Below are 20,528 nucleotides of genomic sequence, written 5' to 3'. Positions count from 1 at the left end.
TTAAGTATCACCGGATAAACTACAAGCTCTCGAATTGTGTACGTTGTCGTCTTGGTGCGGGCGGTGAGCTCGCGAGGGTACTCCGGGTACATCACTATAGTATGAAGCGCTCTTCGGTGTGCCAGCTTGCTCGTGTTGTACGCTTCGTTTCTGTAGAGGTTATATGGTATCAGCATGCCAAATGTACGGTTGTCCAGCTGAAACACGTCGTTGGTGTCGTTATAGAGCTCGGCAAAACTGCGGTTGAGCGATTCCGGCGCGTTCGTCCACCAGATGCGGATGCCATCATAGTTGTTGTCCTTCATCCAGGCGAGCGCGTTCTTCTGGAACGTGGCTCTTTCCTGGTTCCTGTTCTCCACCAGCCTGAGGAAGACGGCATCCTCCCCTCGCAACACGAGCCACGTCTTGAGGTGGTAGTTCTCCGCCTTGAAGCCGGACATTCGGCGTACGGCGTTTATCGGGGATAGGTCTACATGAGGGCGTTCGGGCTGCAGCTGCATGCTATCGTCCAGTTTGTAGCAGCAGTACATGGCGTAATGACAGAACATGTACGGAAAGTACGCGATGCCGTACGTGCGTCGATGACTAACGAATCCCTGCTTCTCAGACCAAAAAGGACACACATAAAAGTGCAAGTGCCTCCAGACTAACTTTGTGTAGTCCTGACTGAACTGCCAAACGTCCTCTGTCGTCGTTGTCGTAGTGCTCGTAGTGGTCATAGTGCCTAAAGTGCCACCAGTGCCTGCAGTGATAACAGTGCTCGCAGTGCGCACAGGGGGCATCGGGTTCATACTACTCGGACCGCTGGACGCGTAAGTGACCTTCGGAGTCTCGCTGCTGTCGAGGTCATCGTCCTGGTCCCCGATGAAAAGGCTTGTAAACATGAGCGACAGGAGAACCAGCAGTAGCAGGATCAAGCAGCAGATCACGATGACTATGCGCCGGTCTTCCTCGTCCTCTCTTGAAGTGTGGTCGGGACTGCTTTCCACAGATGAGAGTCCCGAAAAGACGCCCACTTCGCTGAACTCCATGACCGTCTACTTCTGCTGAAAAAGCCGGATGATTATGCGAGGGCGGAGTTCGAGATGCAACCACAACCCGGCGGAGCTGGTCTGTAACACTTCTTCTTTCGCTAACGCCTTTGCACATGCCCACGAGCCACGCGATGCTACTCAAGCAACTTTTATGTCGTTATTTGTTGGTTGAGCAAGCGTACGAAATGTTACATAGAGCGCTAATGAAAATGACGATCAAGGCATCATGTTAGAAAAAATATGGCTGCGGCTTAGCTCGGCTAAGTTGAGTTATGCGAGCAAGAGCTTGGTTATGTTTGGGTTATGCTTGTTAGCGGCTGACTTATTGCGCCGGGAACTCCCGCCAGGGCTGCGGCTGTGTGAACCTTGAACCACAAGTGAGCGTCCCGTGCGTGAGTGCGCCGTGGAACATGTAAACTGACAACCCCGACCTGCAGCGCGCCTCCGACTAGTCGGCGCCGCGGTGGCTAGCGCCGTGCCGTCCGTGTTTACCTTGTTTTGGTTGTGGTGTTTTCTTTTGGAATGGGTCTAGTGCGCAGCAAATACAGCGTCCATGTTTCGGTGCGAGAGAGTGCGATCACGGGACACCGAGCAGCAGTGCGCGGTGCGTCGACAATGAGAGCGGGCGCGTGAAGAGTTGTGCGAAGGGGTGAGCGGTGTGTCAGCACGGAGAACGGACGCTTGTAAAGTGTGTGCGAGAGTGTGTGTGCTAAACGAAGTAGTGTATTTGTAATCGAGTGGTTAATTTTTAGAATACCCATTGTTCTTTTTCGTATTTTATTTGTGGGTGCAGTCTTTTCTTTCATATCTTTTTTTTTTTTCGTTCTAATGCTAACATATCAGAAGTGGGATTGAAACCAACGCAAATCGGAGAATGAGGACTGCGCAACCCTCCTCGTGAGCGAACTGGATGAGTTGTGACCGTGTGCGCTAAAGGAACTAGCATGAGTGTAACACCTAAAGATACGACAGCGGACACCAGTGAAGGTGCGAATGGCGCAAGGGCGAACGAGAGCATTACCGTGACGGAAATTCCAAGTGTATTGCGTGAGAAGGACCGTTTGCTGAGCCGTCTGCTTGAGCGACTTGCTCTGCCGGCGTCAACGGGAGCGTCAGGCACAGCTGCAACAACATATTAAGTAATACCAGACCTGAACAAAAGCATTTGGCACTTCGATGGCACCGCTGATGCGGCGACAGCGAAAGAGTGGCTGGAAAACCTGCAGACGACAGCTACCCTGCACCAGTGGCCAGAGTCATTTCAACTAGAGACCGCCAAATGCCACTCTGTTGGAGCCACCAAGGAGTGACTGCGTTCCCCAAGTAAAGTCGGTATCTCATGGCAAAACTTCAAATACTACTTCCGCCGCACCTTCTGCAGCCAGACCATAGCTGCGGAGAGATGGAGAAAAATACAATACCGCGTTCAGCAGAGAAACGAATGCACGACAACCTATTTCCACTTCAAGGTTCGTCTTTGCCGAGAAGCTAACCTGGACTTTTGAGATACGCGGGAGCAAGTGCTGACCGGCCTTCGTTCGTGGCAGCAGTGCGTCGGACGCACTCACGAATATGAGGACGACCTCTTACACGATATGATGTCAGTGGACGTTAAAGAACCCCAAGTGGTCGAAATTTTCAGAGTCCTCCACTACGGCGTCTCTCATAGCCTGAGTCGCTTTGGGGCGTTAAACCCCAAAACCAACCAACCAACCAACCAATCCTACACGATATCATTGAATGCGAGGGGACTGACCGAGAGAGAGAGCAGCGGTTTGGTGGTACGAGGGAGAAAAGAGCGGCAAGTGACTCACCGCGTGCGAGAGACACGGCCAGTCAGCCTGCGCGGAAGGCTAACTACGAAAGATAAGGGAGAGACAAGAGACCACCCCTAACCAATGAAAATGGCGAACGAAAATGCTACAACTACGGGCGCTTCGGAAACATCTTACGGGACTGTCCCGAAGAGACACGAAAGATTAGATGTCTGCGGTGCGGTAAGACCGGCCACACGCAGCGTCATTGTTTGGTACCAACGGGCAACAGCGCGACCAACACACACAGTGAGCGAGGCAGGCAAAGGAAAGATCACCCCGGGAGCGCTGCTTAAGCAAGTCACCTGGAACGGCAAGAAGACCCTCATCGGCATGATTGACAACGGGAGCTCTGGGTGCCTCCTTCGCGCGTCGGCGGCAGCATGCTGTGGCGCAGAGCTGACTGATGACTCGACAGCGCTCTACGGATTCGGCAGTCAGGGCACACCATCAACACGTGCGATTGGGTAGTGTTACGCCGACCTGGAGATCGACGAGGGCAAAGGCAAGAGCATTTCAATTCTTGTCCCGGACGATACTTTGTCGGTCGATTTGCTCGTGGGCAGAAGTTACACAGAGCTTCCATACGGCTTACAGAAGGCTTGGAGGTTGCCTGCATTTTTGGCGCAAAGAGGAATGTCCTTTCTTTCATCTGGAGCCATTAATGAGTCGAAGTTGCGTAGGCAGACCACTAGCGAGAGTGTTCAGCAACCTAACTCAATCAGCTGGATCTCACTATCGACGACTTCAGATATTTCGGGGCAAGTTAGGGGGCGAAATCCTTGTCGAAATGAAAAATGGTGAAAATGCTATACCGGTTTTCACGAGCGGAGACCGAGAAGTAGTTATCAGAAAAGGACAGCGATTTGGGCGAGCAACAGAGGTCGGTGTTGAGAAAACTAATGAGCCAAATTTCAAAGTAGATGAGCCAGAAATTGTGTGTGTCGGAACAGATCAGCAACCCATCGAGGCGCACAGCCAGAGGTTGGACCTTCAGTGACCATGTAACAAAAGGGTTAGCTTATTAGGCTCTTGAACCAGTATCGAGAATGTTTCGCCAACAATTTGAGCAAGCTGAGTTGTACCCCTGCCTGAATATGGACATTAATCAGACGCCAGGCAGTTCCCCCGTGGCGGTTAAACCGTACAAGACGAATGCCGTGGAACAAGAGATCATTCGGGAATTTGCCGCAGACTGGAAGCGAAGGGGGATTGTGATTGGGACTTCTTCACTTTACGCCAGTCCAGTAATCCTCGTACGAAAGCAAAAACGGCGAAAAAAAAGCGTACGTCGGCAAAACCACAAGATCAGCTGCACAACGAGCGCATCTCCAGTGAAAGGTATGTTCTCGTAAGCGAAGCGGAAAGCACCCCGAAGACGCTCACACGATCACAACAACGCCACCAGCGTAAACGCGTGTAGCGCAGGATGGACTTACTTATATTGTTTGCTGCTTTTCTGGCGCTTGCATGCCAACCCCAGTGTTGTACTCCATTTTTACTTACACGAGGACGTTAAAATCTGTCAGAATGCCCGAGTGTTAGCGGCTGACTTATTGCGCCGGGAATTCCCGCCTGGGCGGCGGTTGTATGAACCTTGAACCACACGCGAGCGTCTCGTGAGTGCGCCTTGAAACATGTAAACTGGCAACCCCCACCTGCAGCGTGCCTCCGACGAGTCGGCGCTGCGGTGGCTGGCGCCGTGACGTCCATGTTTACCTTGTTTTGGTTGTGGTGTTTTCTTTTGAATGGGCCTAGTGCGCAGCCAATACAGCGTCCATGTTTCGATACGAGAGAGTGCGATCACGGGACACCGAGCAGCAGTGCGCGGTGCGAGCACGTGAGAGATGTGCGAAGGGGCGAGCGGTGCGTCAGCACGGAGAGCAGACGCTTGAAAGTGTGTGCGAACGTGCGTGTGCGAAACGAAGTAGCGTATTTGTAATCGAGTGGTTATTTGTTAATATACCCATTGTTCTTTTTCGTATTTTATTTGTGTCTCCAGTCTTTTCTTTCATATCTCTTTTTTTTTTCGTTCTAATGCTAACATGCTGTGTTGCTAACCCAACGTAGGCTCATATACGCTGAACCTAGTTTACAAAGTGAAAGTTCGATTCACGGCTTGCTGTGGTTCAACCGTCCATGGCTGTCCGCGAAGTCAAGAAAAGCAGCCGAAGCGTTGATTTCAGCATTCGACTCCTCGATGGCTGTCTGCGAACCTCAAGGACACCACTGCTGGGCCTAGACAACACGAATGTGTCGAGGGCACTTTGAAGTTGGAGGTCACAGGAGGCAGATGGGCAGCGTTGGCGGTCCAACGAAATAGTATACGGAAGGGACTGGAAGGCTGTGTGGCATTGTGTCAAGTAATGTAGATAAGTACCGGTACAAACAAAACTTGGCAGTTGTGTGAAGATCAGGCTGCCAGTGTGCAATGTAGAAGAAGAAGAGAAGCAGTAGAAGTAAGCGCCTCCTGCTCCGCGTGCCGCACATGCGAAGAAGATTAGCGAATGGCGATGGCTCCTCGCGCCACGCCGAAGGGGAAATTGACCGCGCCGATGACCTTGGCTAGACGAGCATAGTAACGATTTCGCGTAAACAAATGCCAGCTTTGTATCAGCGAAAGCAGTTATGCCTGTGGTTTAGTCGTATATCCCTTGATTTTGACATGAAGCTACAGCCAGGCTACGCAGTTGCTCCACCTCGCACATTTATAATACAACCTCATTTTTCGGCAACCGCACTCAGTTCTTATCCTACCAGCCACTTTCCCGCTGCGCATTCCTCCACTCTCGCAATAGCATGCCCAGCCACAATGGCACCCGTGTCATCCTGACTTCTCTGTCTCCTGCTACTCATCGCACTTTCTCTGTTCTCATCTCCAGTAAAAACTAGCAAAAGCGGATTTCCCTTTCTCCAAATTGAAACCTTCCCACCGTGACAGGTGGCGTTTGGCTTGATTTACTTACATATAAAGTCATTTAATTTCTTCCACTGTTTCAGATCAATTACCGCCTGCCTGACGTGGCAAAAAGGGAATAAGTACATTTACTGATCTTAAGGCTGGCATTGTATATTCCGCGGTGTAACGCAGGACTCTATCGCTTAATCAATCCTAAAAAAAAACTTTCACTGAAGAATAAAAATGACATTGAGTCTGCAGCATATAAGGTTCAAAGCAGCAACCCGTACTTGTTCATACCCAGCCAATGAACCAGGAATGATCAGGAGTCGGACGGTGTTAAAGGAGACTGCGCACCTGGCTGACAGGTGGCACTTTTCACCAGAGAGAGAGAAAACAATGAAAAATATACGGTGCGTGCCTGGCGGAAGGGCGTTCAAACCTGGTACCTCTAGCCGGTTTTCAATGGGTACAAGCTTTCCCTAGGCCTGGTGCTCGGCTTTGTTTTTATTTTATTTTTAAAGATGGTATTGATTGCACTAAAATAATGTCTTATGTACATGGACTATGTACAAATGATTTAGTAAAGAGCATCAAATCAGCCCGATACGCAATAGGATACACCAAGTCGAAAAACCTCTAAGCGAGAGGCAATGTAGAGCACATCACTAAGAGCGAGTGCCACTCCGGTTCAAAATCAGCCTGTGCATACAATTCCCTTAATGGACAATCATCATACAGAAGTGGTTCTTGGTAGAAACAACAGATTCACAATTCCTGTCTATCATGTGCGTTCCAGAGGCTGTGCAACCCAATTATAAAGAACATGTCTAAAGGCTCATCAACTTTGGGGCTCTTTGGGGCGAAATGGTTGGGGAAGGGGCTATAGGTCCCAAATAGTTGCGCCGATAGGACAGAGATCCGTTCCGCCATCGGACAACAACAAGCCCGTCTCGCACGGCAAAATACCATTACATGACCCTTTTTTGTTTACATCACGGGCATCATCTATCACCGCATCATTTGATCATCCAACAACATCTCATCATCAATCTCAACTGAATCTTGAACAACCTTTGCAGGCTGAGGTGTTCGAAACTGATTTTGCCCCGGAGAGCACAACGGGGTTAGCGGAGCCTCTTCCAAGCGCACTCCCCGAACAAGCCTGCCGCCGGGCCGGGTGACGCTTGTACCAACCATACCGGTAAGTGTCCGACGGTGGGTTTCGAACCAACAACCTTCCGCAGCCTCCGCAGCCGAGACGGACGCCCTAACCACTAGGCCACGACTGCGGTGACAAGGATTCGCCTCTACACGGGAGCAGTTTGCATGGCACTTAGTGAAAACCGCGCTCACTAAAAGCGCGCTCACTAAAAGCGCGATTCCGCCGATCATCACAAGGACTTATGAATCGGGAGCGAAGTCCTAATTGAGACCTTCACTGTAGGTTAAATGCATATCAAATAACTCTATTGCCTTAGGCACACCTCAACTGCCGACTTCCCAAAAGTTAGAGAATCAGACAGCTTCGGGGAGTCCATCCATGCAGCGCCATGGAAGTTAGGATACTATCAACAGCTTACTCACATGCTGCAGCCACGATTAGATTCAAGTCGTGGGCCATTTAAGCAAGCCGGCGACAACAGAGGAGAAAGAGGGAGATCGCGAGCGCTAACTGCGTGCCCGCTAACAAAGTTCTGAAAGCGCTCTAGCAAGTTTCTTGCAACAATGATCACTGGCGTCCGCGCCCACCGCTAGCTTTTCTTTCCGCTGTACATACCCTCTGCCAATGGTATAGTTTTCATGTTTGAAAGCAATTTTTCAAATCATGCAAAACAGGTTACGAATTCAGACGAAAAACACGGCGATTAGCAGCACGGATATTTCGCCTTGACCTTTCGGTACAAATCGAGAGCCGCGACTAAGCTGCAGCAAAGCGGCCACCTGCTGCGCACTACACAAGGAACTCCCTGCGCGAGAAATGAGTGTGTGAATAAAGTTTTTGTGAAGCTTTGATGCATTTTTTATCCATCTTGAGGTAGGCTGCTAGCAGAGTTTTTCAACTTATCTCAGCAGTTGTGATTCGATTGGACTAGACCACAACACTTCCATGTTCACAGTAGAAATGTTCACAAGCATACGTCCGATGGTTACGCAGCGGCCTGCCACTTGATAGCACTGCCGACATATATAATCCCACCAAGGGAGTAAAAGCTCTTCCAAAACAGATATTAGACGCAGCTAAGATTTTCTTTGCCACGGCGGAGCGTCTCTGGGAATCATTGAGCAAGGCCGGGACAATGCGACAAGGCAATTAGTGCAACGCTCCATTATCTCCCTACCTCTGAATCCCAGAAGATATTGCATACTGCGTAGTACGAGAGCAAATATGGAGATTAACCTTAACGACAGATTGGGTATTGTAGTGAATGTCTTGCCTCTGAGCCAAGTGTTTTTCAAATGAGCTGATTTTACTATGCAAATTATGCGGTGAGCAGGCGTATTAAAGGCCCTCCTATGGTTATCACCAGCTGCACTTCGTTACATATGTGGTTCTATATCTTCTTAAGCTCGTGAACATGGTCAACGCAAGTATAACGGCTGGGGAAACCTTGAGAATGGCAAATATTTTTTTAGCCACCTACTCTAACACCGAATGTCAATAAAGGGGAAAACCTGGTATTAGAGTTCTGTGAACGAGACGACAAAAAAGCACCGCCTCTTTCACTCTGCAGGCGACAACCCCACTAGCATCCGCAGCACCCATCAAATCTTCTAGCTGAAGATTCAACCAAAAGAGAGGCTTTGTGTTGCTAACTACGCATAAAAAACGGTAGCATCATCAAAAATGTATTTGGCGGGGTTTTCAGGACTAACGTGCAAAAATAACACAAAAATGTCTTCTATCCAGATAAAAGTTGTATGAGCTTAAACTAGCACAAATCTGGAATAAACAGCATGCCAAACATTCACAATGTATCTTGCGCCACTTGCAAGCTTTGTCCGAGGCATGTCTCATTAGTGCCTTATCAATTCAAATATTGTGCGCACAGTTGGAAAGCCCGTGGGACCAACCTCGCTGGGGCAGATGCCCGGGAAGTCATCGTATTCAGGGTTCATCACTCCGAACACTTCATTCATGTACTTTTGATCGAGGGCTAACATGTTTTCTAACGCTTCTTCGGCGGTGGTATAGGCGATGACGTCCTCGCCTTTGCAGGCGAAGTGATAGCTGGGCCGAAGGTACGCTGAGTCGGTCACGACGATTTCTGTGCGCCAAGTGGAGTCCACGGTGTCGCACACCTCGGGCAGAGACAGAATTCCCGGAGTCTTGGTCAGGGGTCCCGGCGGGCCGTATCCCAGCGGCTTTATATTGTACGGAATTGAGCTGGTGTTCATGCAATCGGCCGGGTCTATTTTGTACGTCAGCCCCACGAAGGGCAAGAGGTGGCCGAATGTTGGCCTGTCCGTTTGGTTAAGTATCACCGGGTAAATTACGAGCTCTCGAATTGTGTACGTGGTCGTCCTGGTAAGGGCGGTGAGCTTGCGTGGGTACTCCGGGTACATCATTATAGTATGGCGCGCTTCTCGGTGTGCCAGCTTGCTCGTGTTGTACGCTTCGTTCGTGTAGATGCCGTATGGTATTAGCATGCCAAATGTAAGGTTGTTCGGCTGGAACACGTCGTTGGTCTCGTTATAGAGCTCGGCAAAGCTGCGGTTGAGCGATTCCGGCGCGTTCGTCCACCAGATGCGGATGCCATCATAGTTGTTGCCCTTCATCCAGGCGAGCGCGTTCCTCTGGAACGTGGCCCTTTCCTGGTTCTTGTTCTCCACCAGCCTGAGGAAGACGGCGTCCTCGCCTCGTAGCACGAGCCACGTCTTGAGGTGGTAGTTCTCCGCCTTGAAGCCGGACATTCGGCGTACGGCGTTTATTGGAGATAGGTCTACATGAGGGCGCTCGGGCTGCAGCTGCATGCTGTCGTCCAGTTTGTAGCAGCAGTACATGGCGTAATGACAGAACATGTACGGAAAGTACGCGATGCCATACGTGCGTCGATGACTAACGAACCCCTGCCTCTCTGACCAAAAAGGACACACATAAAGGTGCAAGTGCCTCCAGATGCCCTTTGTGTAGTCCTGACTGAAGTGCCAACTGTCTTCTGTCGTCGTTGTCGTAGTGCTCGTAGTGATCGTAGTGCTCGTAGTGCCTGCAGAGTCACCAGTGCCTGTAGTGCCTGCATTGATAACAGTACTCGCAGTGTTCGCTGGGGGCACTGGGTTGACCGCACTGCTCGGACCACTGGAAGCGTATCTGACTTTCGGAGTCTCGCTGTCGTCGAGGTCATCGCCCTGGTCCACGATGAAAAGCCCTGTAAGCATAAGCAACAGGAGAGCCAACAGCAGCAGGATCAGGCAGCAGATCACGATGACTGTGCGCCGGTTTTCCTCGTCCTTCCTCGAACTGTGATCGGGACTGCCTTCCGCAGATGAGAGCTCTGAAACGACGCTTACTTCGCTGAACTCCATGGCCATTTACTTCTGCTGAGAAAGCTGGATGATTAGTCGAGGGCGGAATTCGAGATGCAACCACAGCCCGGCGACGCTGGTCCGTGGCACTTCTTCTTTCGCTAACAAACTTGCACATGTCCACGGGCCGCGCGATGCTACTCGTGCAATTTTCCTGTCGCTGTTCGTTGGTTGGACAAGCGTCCGAAACATTGCATGGAGTGGTAATGAAAATGACGATCAAAACCACATGTTAGGGAAAAAATGTGGCTGCGGCTTAGCTCGGCCAGGCCGAGTTATGCGAGCGAAACATTTCTTATGTTTGGTTATACTGTGTTGCTAAGCCCACTTAGGATCATATACGCTAAAGTTTACAAAGTGAAATTTCGATGTAACATGGTCAGACACGGCTTGTTGTAGTTCACCAGACCATGGCTGTCCGCGAAGTGAAGTGAAGAAAATGCAGCCGAAGCGTTGATTGCAGCATTCGACTCCTCGATGGCTGTCTGCGAACCTCAAGGACACCACTGCTGGGCCTAGACAACACGAATGTGTTGAGGGCACTTTGAAGTTGGAAGTCACAGGAGGCAGATGGGCAGCGTTGGCGGTCCAACGAAATAGTATACGGCAGGGACTGGAAGGCTGTGTTGCATTGTGTAATGTAGATAAGTACCGGTACAAACAAAACTTGGCAGTTGTGTGAAGATCAGGCTGCCAGTGTGCAATGTAGAAGAAGAAGAGAAGCAGTAGAAGTAAGCGCCTCCTGCTCCGCGTGCCGCACATGCGAAGAAGATTAGCGAATGGCGATGGCTCCTCGCGCCACGCCGAAGGGGAAATTGACCGCGCCGATGACCTTGGCTAGACGAGCATAGTAACGATTTCGCGTAAACAAATGCCAGCTTTGTATCAGCGAAAGCAGTTATGCCTGTGGTTTAGTCGTATATCCCTTGATTTTGACATGAAGCTACAGCCAGGCTACGCAGTTGCTCCACCTCGCACATTTATAATACAACCTCATTTTTCGGCAACCGCACTCAGTTCTTATCCTACCAGCCACTTTCCCGCTGCGCATTCCTCCACTCTCGCCATAGCATGCCCAGCCACAATGGCACCCGTGTCATCCTGACTTCTCTGTCTCCTGCTACTCATCGCACTTTCTCTGTTCTCATCTCCAATAAAAACTAGCAAAAGCGGATTTCCTTTCTCCAAATTGAAACCTTCCCACCGTGACAGGTGGCGTTTGGCTTGATTTACTTACATATAAAGTCATTTAATTTCTTCCACTGTTTCAGATCATTTACCGCCTGCCTGACGTGGCAAAAAGGGAATAAGTACATTTACTAAGAATAATGATCTTAAGGCTCACATTGTATATTCCGCAGTGTAACGCAGGACTCTATCGCTTAATCAATCCTAAAAAAAAACTTTCACTGAAGAATAAAAATGACATTGAGTCTGCAGCATATAAGGTTCAAAGCAGCAACCCGTACTTGTTCATACCCAGCCGATGAACCAGGAATGATCAGGAGTCGGACGGTGTTAAAGGAGACTGCGCACCTGGCTGACAGGTGGCACTTTTCGCCAGAGAGAGAAAAAATAATGAAAAATATACGGTGCGTGCCTGGCGGAAGGGGGTTCAAACCTGGTACCTCTAGCCGGTTTTCAATGGGTACAAGCTTTCCCTAGGCCTGGTGCTCGGCTTTGTTTTTATTTTATTTTTAAAGATGGTATTGATTGCACTAAAATAATGTCTTATGTACATGGACTATGTACAAATGATTTAGTAAAGAGCATCAAATCAGCCCGATACGCAATAGGATACACCAAGTCGACAAAACTCTAAGCGAGAGGCAATGTAGAGCACATCACTAAAAGCGAGTGCCACTGCGGTTCAAAATCAGCCTGTGCATACAATTCCCTTAATGGACAATCATCATACAGAAGTGGTTCTTGGTAGAAACAACAGATCCACAATTCCTGTCTATCATGTACGTTCCAGAGACTGTGCAACCCAATTATAAAGAACATGTCTAAAGGCTCATCAACTTTGGGGCTCTTTGGGGCGAAATGGTTGGGGAAGGGGCTATAGGTCCCAAATAGTTGCGCCGATAGGACAGAGATCCGTTCCGCCATCGGACAACAAGCCCGTCTCGCGCGGCAAAATACCATTACATGACCCTTTTTTGTTTACATCACGGGCATCATCTATCACCGCATCATTTGATCATCCAACATCTCATCATCAATCTCAACTGAATCTTGAACAACCTTTGCAGGCTGAGGTGTTTGAAACTGATTTTGCCCCGGAGAGCACAACGGGGTTAGCGGAGCCTCTTCCAAGCGCACTCCCCGAACAAGCCTGCCGCCGGGCCGGGTGACGCTTGTACCATACCGGTAAGTGTCCGACGGTGGGTTTCGAACCAACAACCCTCCGCAGCCTCCTCAGCCGAGACGTACGCCCTAACCACTAGGCCACGACTGCGGTGACAAGGATTCGCCTCTACACGGGAGCAGTTTGCATGGCACTTAGTGAAAACCGCGATCACTAAAAGCGCGCTCACTAAAAGCGCGATTCTGCCGATCATCACAAGGACTTATGAATCGGGAGCGAAGTCCTAATTGAGACCTTCACTGTAGGTTAAATGCATATCAAATAACTCTATTGCCTTAGGCACACCTCAACTGCCGACTTCCCAAAAGTTAGAGAATCAGACAGCTTCGGGGAGTCCATCCATGCAGCGCCATGGAAGTTAGGATACTATCAACAGCTTACTCACATGCTGCAGCCACGATTAGATTCAAGTCGTGGGCCATTTAAGCAAGCCGGCGACAACAGAGGAGAGAGAGAGAGTTCACGAGCGCTAACTGCGTGCCCGCTAACAAAGTTCTGAAAGCGCTCTAGCAAGTTTCTTGCAACAATGATCACTGGCGTCCGCGCCCACCGCTAGCTTTTCTTTCCGCTGTACATACCCTCTGCCAATGGTATAGTTTTCATGTTTGAAAGCAATTTTTCAAATCATGCAAAACAGGTTACGAATTCAGACGAAAAACACGGCGATTAGCAGCACGGATATTTCGCCTTGACCTTTCGGTACAAGTCGAGAGCCGCGACTAAGCTGCAGCAAAGCGGCCACCTGCTGCGCACTACACAAGGAACTCCCTGCGCGAGAAATGAGTGTGTGAATAAAGTTTTTGTGAGGCTTTGCTGCATTTTTTATCCATCTTGAGGTAGGCTAGCTAACAAGAGTTTTTCAACTTATCTGAGCAGTTGTGATTCGATTGGACTAGACCACAACACTTCCATGTTCACAGTAGAAATGTTCACAAGCATACGTCCGATGGTTACGCAGCGGCCTGCCACTTGATAGCCCTGCCCACATATATAATCCCACCAAGAGAGTAAAAGCTCTTCCAAAACAGATATTAGACGCAGCTAAGATTTTCTTTGCCACGGCGGAGCGTCTCTGGGAATCATTGCGCAAGGCCGGGAAAATGCGACAAGGCAATTAGTGCAACGCTCCATTATCTCCCTACCTCTGAATCCCAGCAAGATATTGCATACTGCGTAGTACGAGAGCAAATATAGAGATTAACCTTAACGACAGATTGGTTATTGTAGTGAGTGTCTTGCCTCTGAGCCAAGTGTTTTTCAAATGAGCTGATTTTACTATGCAAATTATGCGGTGATCAGGCGTATTAAAGGCCCTCCTATGGTTTTCACCAGCTGCACTTCGTTACATATGTGGTTCTATATCTTCTTAGCTCGTGAACATGGTCAACGCAAGTATAACAGCTGGGGAAACCTTGAGAATGGCAAATGTTTTTTTAGCCACCTACTCTGACACCGAATGTCAATAAAGGGGAAAACCTGGTATTAGAGTTCTGTGAACGAGAGGACAAAAAAGCACCGCCTCTTTCACTCTGCAGGCGACAACCCCACTAGCATCCGCAGCACCCATCAAATCTTCTAGCTGAAGATTCAACCAAAAGAGAGGCTTTGTGTTGCTAACTACGCATAAAAAACGGTAGCATCATCAAAAAGGTATTTGGCGGGGTTTTCAGGACTAACGTGCAAAAATAACACAAAAATGTCTTCTATCCAGATAAAAGGTATATGAGCTTAAACCAGCACAAATCTAGAATAAACAGCATGCCAAAAATTCACAGTGTATCTTGCGCCACTTGCGAGCTTTGCCCGAGGCATGTCTCATTAGTGCCTTATCAATTCAAATATTGTGCGCACAGTTGGAAAGCCCGTGGGACCAACCTCGCTGGGGCAGATGCCCGGGAAGTCATCGTATTCAGGGTTCATCACTCCGAACACTTCATTCATGTACTTTTGATCGAGGGCTAACATGTTTTCCAACGCATCTTCGGCGGTGGTATAGGCGATGACGTCCTCGCCTTTGCAGGCGAAGTGATAGCTGGGCCGAAGGTACGCTGAGTCGGTCACGACGATTTCTTTGCGCCACGTGGAGTCCACGATGTCGCACACCTCGGGCAGAGACAGAATTCCCGGAGTCTTGGTCAGGGGTCCCGGCGGGCCATAGCCCAGCGGCTTTATATTGTACGGAATTGAGCTGGTGTTCATGCAATCGGCCGGGTCTATTTTGTACGTCAGCCCCACGAAGGGCAAGAAGTGGCCGAATGTGGGCCTGCTCGTATAGTTAAGTATCACCGGGTAAACTACGAGCTCTCGAATTGTGTACGTGGTCGTCCTGGTAAGGTTGGTGAGCTTGCGTGGGTACTCCGGGTACATCATTATAGTATGGCGCACTTCTCGGTGTGCCAGCTTGCTCGTGTTGTACGCTTCGTTCGTGTAGATGCCGTATGGTATTAGCAGGCCAAATGTAAGGTTCTTCGGCTGGAACACGTCGTTGGTGTCGTTATAGAGCTCGGCAAAGCTACGGTTGAGCGATTCCGGCGCGTTAGTCCACCAGATGCGGATGCCATCATAGTTGTTGTCCTTCATCCAGGCGAGCGCGTTCCTCTGGAACATGGCCCTTTCCTGGTTCTTGTTCTCCACCAGCCTGAGGAAGACGGCGTCCTCGCCTCGTAGCACGAGCCACGTCTTGAGGTGGTAGTTCTCCGCCTTGAAGCCGGACATTCGGCGTACGGCGTTTATTGGAGATAGGTCTACATGAGGGCGCTCGGGCTGCAGCTGCATGCTGTCGTCCAGTTTGTAGCAGCAGTACATGGCGTAATGACAGAACATGTACGGAAAGTACGCGATGCCATATGTGCGTCGATGACTAACGAACCCCTGCCTCTCTGACCAAAAAGGACACACATAAAGGTGCAAGTGCGTCCAGATGCCCTTTGTGTAGTCCTGACTGAAGTGCCAACTGTCTTCTGTCGTCGTTGTCGTAGTGCTCGTAGTGATCGTAGTGCTCGTAGTGCTGCTAGTGCTCGTAGTGCCTGCAGACTCACCAGTGCCTGTAGTGCCTGCATTGATAACAGTACTCGCAGTGTTCGCTGGGGGCACTGGGTTGACCGCACTGCTCGGACCACTGGAAGCGTATCTGAATTTCGGAGTCTCGCTGCCGTCGAGGTCATCACCCTGGTCCACGATGAAAAGCCCTGTAAACATAAGCAACAGGAGAGCCAACAGCAGCAGGATCAGGCAGCAGATCACGATGACTATGCGCCGGTTTTCCTCGTCCTTCCTCGAACTGTGATCGGGACTGCCTTCCGCAGATGAGAGCTCTGAAATGACGCTTACTTCGCTGAACTCCATGGCCATTTACTTCTGCTGAGAAATCTGGATGATTAGTCGAGGGCGGAATTCGAGATGCAACCACAGCCCGGCGACGCTGGACCGTGGCACTTCTTCTTTCGCTAACAGATTTGCACATGTTCACGGGCCGCGCGGTGCTACTCGTGCAATTTTCCTGTCGTTGTTCGTTGGCTGGACAAGCGTCCGAAACATTACATGGAGTGGTAATGAAAATGACGATCAAAACCACATGTTAAGGAAAAAATGTGGCTGCGGCTTAGCTCGGCCAGGCCGAGTTATGCGAGCGAAACATTTCTTATGTTTGGTTATACTGTGTTGCTAAGCCCACTTAGGATCATATACGCTAAAGTTTACAAAGTGAAATTTCGATGTAACATGGTCAGACACGGCTTGTTGTAGTTCACCAGACCATGGCTGTCCGCGAAGTGAAGTGAAGAAAATGCAGCCGAAGCGTTGATTGCAGCATTCGACTCCTCGATGGCTGTCTGCGAACCTCAAGGACACCACTGCTGGGCCTAGACAACACGAATGTGTCGAGGGCACTTTGAAGTTGGAAGTCACAGGAGGCAGATGGGCAGCGTTGGCGGTCCAACGAAATAGTATACGGCAGGGACTGGAAGGCTGTGTTGCATTGTGTAATGTAGATAAGTACCGGTACAAACAAAACTTGGCAGTTGTGTGAAGATCAGGCTGCCAGTGTGCAATGTAGAAGAAGAAGAGAAGCAGTAGAAGTAAGCGCCTCCTGCTCCGCGTGCCGCACATGCGAAGAAGATTAGCGAATGGCGATGGCTCCTCGCGCCACGCCGAAGGGGAAATTGACCGCGCCGATGACCTTGGCTAGACGAGCATAGTAACGATTTCGCGTAAACAAATGCCAGCTTTGTATCAGCGAAAGCAGTTATGCCTGTGGTTTAGTCGTATATCCCTTGATTTTGACATGAAGCTACAGCCAGGCTACGCAGTTGCTCCACCTCGCACATTTATAATACAACCTCATTTTTCGGCAACCGCACTCAGTTCTTATCCTACCAGCCACTTTCCCGCTGCGCATTCCTCCACTCTCGCAATAGCATGCCCAGCCACAATGGCACCCGTGTCATCCTGACTTCTCTGTCTCCTGCTACTCATCGCACTTTCTCTGTTCTCATCTCCAATAAAAACTAGCAAAAGCGGATTTCCTTTCTCCAAATTGAAACCTTCCCACCGTGACAGGTGGCGTTTGGCTTGATTTACTTACATATAAAGTCATTTAATTTCTTCCACTGTTTCAGATCATTTACCGCCTGCCTGACGTGGCAAAAAGGGAATAAGTACATTTACTAAGAATAATGATCTTAAGGCTCACATTGTATATTCCGCAGTGTAACGCAGGACTCTATCGCTTAATCAATCCTAAAAAAAAACTTTCACTGAAGAATAAAAATGACATTGAGTCTGCAGCATATAAGGTTCAAAGCAGCAACCCGTACTTGTTCATATCCAGCCGATGAACCAGGAATGATCAGGAGTCGGACGGTGTTAAAGGAGACTGCGTCCCTAGTCGTCGCTAGGCCTAAATTGTTTCGCTTCGAACCCGCGGCGGTCGACGCTTTGAAACATGATCAACGCTGTCGTAAATCGTCTACTTATGAAACTGCCTTATAGTGAATCATTTCCTGCCATAGTAAAATTATTATAGGATTAACTCTGCCGACGCATAGCTAGTACGAGCAGATCGGATCAGCCGAAATGCACCAGCGGCAGCTGGCTTGAGCAGAAACTAGCTTGTATCACGGCTATCGCTCTTACCAGCAATTTGCTGCTGGTCAGCGATCCTCTCGAGGGCTTCATACTTGATATTTGGCTCAGTATTCCATACGCCAACAAATTTTAGCACGCTTTATTTCGGACATCGGTGCTAACGATCCGCTGTGTCGTTCGCGAACGGTATGCGGGAGGAGGGGCCACAGCGGCGGTGTTTACGGCGGTCGAGGAGGTGCTGCTATCGTGCGGTGCTTGACCGTGCTGTTGACGCCTCGTCGAACGACACTCCGATACTCCTGAAACTACGTGACTACGTAACATAAATAAAATATTTGTAAATGCAGCTTCGTTCTGCCGATCCCTGCGTCGCTTCGGTTGTTGTACTTAATGGGCAATGGCCGCCTAACCGATAAGGGCGGCGAGCTGTGTAACAGCCCGCACAGAGTTCGAGCAGCGCACGAGCAGACGACTTTCGTAGCTACCGGAAGTGCGTCCGTGACGTCATGGCTGCAGTGGCCGCAGCGAATGGCAGCTTCTAGCAAGCCTTGCCAGTTAACTTACCCGTGACGTCACGGGTCAAGGAAATAGTTCCATGCGACACCGCCAAGCGACATTCTCTCTGCCCGCGAATTTCAAAAAACGCTGTTTTTAAAAATTAATAATAAATCGCTGGCTTTGTTTCAAGGAGTTATACTTTGCGTTAATGCTCAAAAGGATGTATTCTACACACTCAACACGTTTGTCAGTGCCTTCTTGGGGGCCGTTTCCGTGGGCCTTTAAGCTTTGCCTTTAAGGGTGTAACATGGCTTCCGTCCGAGACACCATCTGAGGATTCATGTTTTTACGCGCTTAATCACTAACACCACCTGCCAGAGGCATGCTGGAGATTTTTCGCTCCAAGCACCACTGCCAGTTTTCCTAGAGAATGGGGAACGCTATCACAATAAAGTGGCAGTAAAATGCCTCATTTATGTCCGCTCAAGAACCGGGAACACCAGTAACAGCGACTAATTAACTCTAGATAGGAGAGTCCGACTGGAAGCTCACCGTCAGGTCGGCAAAGCTATTTTCACACGCTTGAAAGTCGCGCACTTTAAATACTAAAAATAGCGTACTTGTTGAAATCGCTTTCGGTTCATGCTCCCTTTGAAACATACCATCTTATACGACAATGTGCCCCTCTTATACCGACATTTGATTCCGCCACGTGACTATGCGCCGTTGCACCAATCGCTACACTGGTATTCAGTGCTTTCAGTACCGGAGGAACTACTGAGATGAAGTTGGGCATGTGGCGAGCAAGAGCTGCCATCCTGCTCTTGCTATACGCATCGAATATGCGTCATATAGCAAAGTCACTGATGTATAGTGTACGGCACTTATTTATCGTGCTAAGCTTCCGAACGCCTAACCATGTGTAATTTAGGGCGGAAGAACGCAAGGCGTGATGCTTTACTTTATAGGTGTATCAAGAATTATTATTTGAAGAAGGTTTCGATGGCGTTAACCTGATAAGAATGGCAAAACAAAATTTGAATACGCGAACCCTTTAGATGGAAAACATCCTTTTTGCTCATTCTTGCTGTCAGATGGAAGGTTAGCTGGTCATTTAGAGGCTTAATCTGGGAGATAGAATTTTTACTTGCCTGCCAGTCGACATGGGCCCGCGGTAACGTGAAATGACCATGCTATGCAAGGGCTGAACGAGAACGGACGAGCACAATATGCCGTTTGCGGTCCCGCAATTTCTCAACCCTGAAAATTTTATTTTTATATTACGCGAGCGTAAATCCTACGCACACAGACCGCAGAGATACAACAAGGCGAAGCAGAATGAACCTGCAGATAATATGCACTAAAGAATGCAACAAAATGTGCCCACCTGCACAAGCTCAAACTATTATGTCACGCGCTCACCTGAGCATGTATTTGCGTTCAGGTAAATGAATAACATAAATATTACATCACAATTCCTCAGTCCAAAGTTCTTCGCCTTCATTCTCCTTTTCAGGGTGATTTTAAAGAGTATAACGGTGATTCACTGAATAACTGAATGAGCAAATTTTTGATTGCGGAAGAAATTAAGCAAACTGATTGATTAACTCATTGGTTTTAGCACTCGCCGATCTCCTACTGCTCATGGTGAATGAAATATTTCCAGGGGTGCACTTAAAGGGCCCCTGAAATACTACTTCGGGTAAAATTCCAATGCAAGCAATTCATGAAGGTGGTCTTTGGAAGTATTAGATTGTGATTTGAAAGCCTTACGCGGAGCCAATAATCTGCAAATAATTTTTAAGAAGTGGTCCCGGCAACCGCTTGCAGGGGTAACATATGTCGCCAAGCGCAAGCCTCCCCACTGACGTCACTGGGGCTGCTGGACGCGCCCGCTCATTGGACGCTCCCAATTTAAGCGAGCGGGATGGGGCGCGGCGGGACGCCATCGCGAAGTTTTTTTCGCCTTTTCTTTTTTCTTTTTTGCGCGCTGCCATTTGTTGAGTTCAGGAGGAGAAGAGAAGCATCATTTTCGATCGCCCATATGTTCGGTGCTAGTGAAGCTAACATAAATATTATTGCGCTGCAGAGAGAATTTATTAGATACCTATTGCTTGCGCGCGTTTTATAGTTCTAGTAAATAGCTTTTCATGGGCCTTTTAAGTCTGCTTAGGTGTAGTAACGCGAAAATATTGTAAGTTCTGTCACGCCGCCTGGTGGATTTGTCCAACACTACGCCAGCGTAACTCGACCAAACTCGGCCAGGTAGCGTATGTGTATGACGTATTTACTTGTATTTA

At 49.2% G+C, this 20,528-nt stretch overlaps 1 protein-coding gene and 1 pseudogene across 3 annotated transcripts in view; one reads left to right on the top strand and one right to left on the bottom strand.

The window, feature by feature from the left end:
- The window catches only part of LOC146197671 (solute carrier family 13 member 2-like), a 124,749-nt gene that overhangs the window by 61,604 nt on the left and 42,617 nt on the right, over window positions 1-20,528 (bottom strand). The window lies entirely within an intron of this gene.
- Window positions 1,863-3,833, top strand: LOC146197672 (uncharacterized; annotated as a pseudogene).

The sequence above is a fragment of the Amblyomma maculatum genome, chromosome 3, assembly GCF_055883805.1.
Source record: "Amblyomma maculatum isolate TAMU_Amacu chromosome 3, ASM5588380v1, whole genome shotgun sequence".
NCBI classification, from domain to species: domain Eukaryota; kingdom Metazoa; phylum Arthropoda; class Arachnida; order Ixodida; family Ixodidae; genus Amblyomma; species Amblyomma maculatum.
Note: the sequence above shows the minus strand (reverse complement) of the source record. Positions and strands in the feature narration are given on the sequence as shown.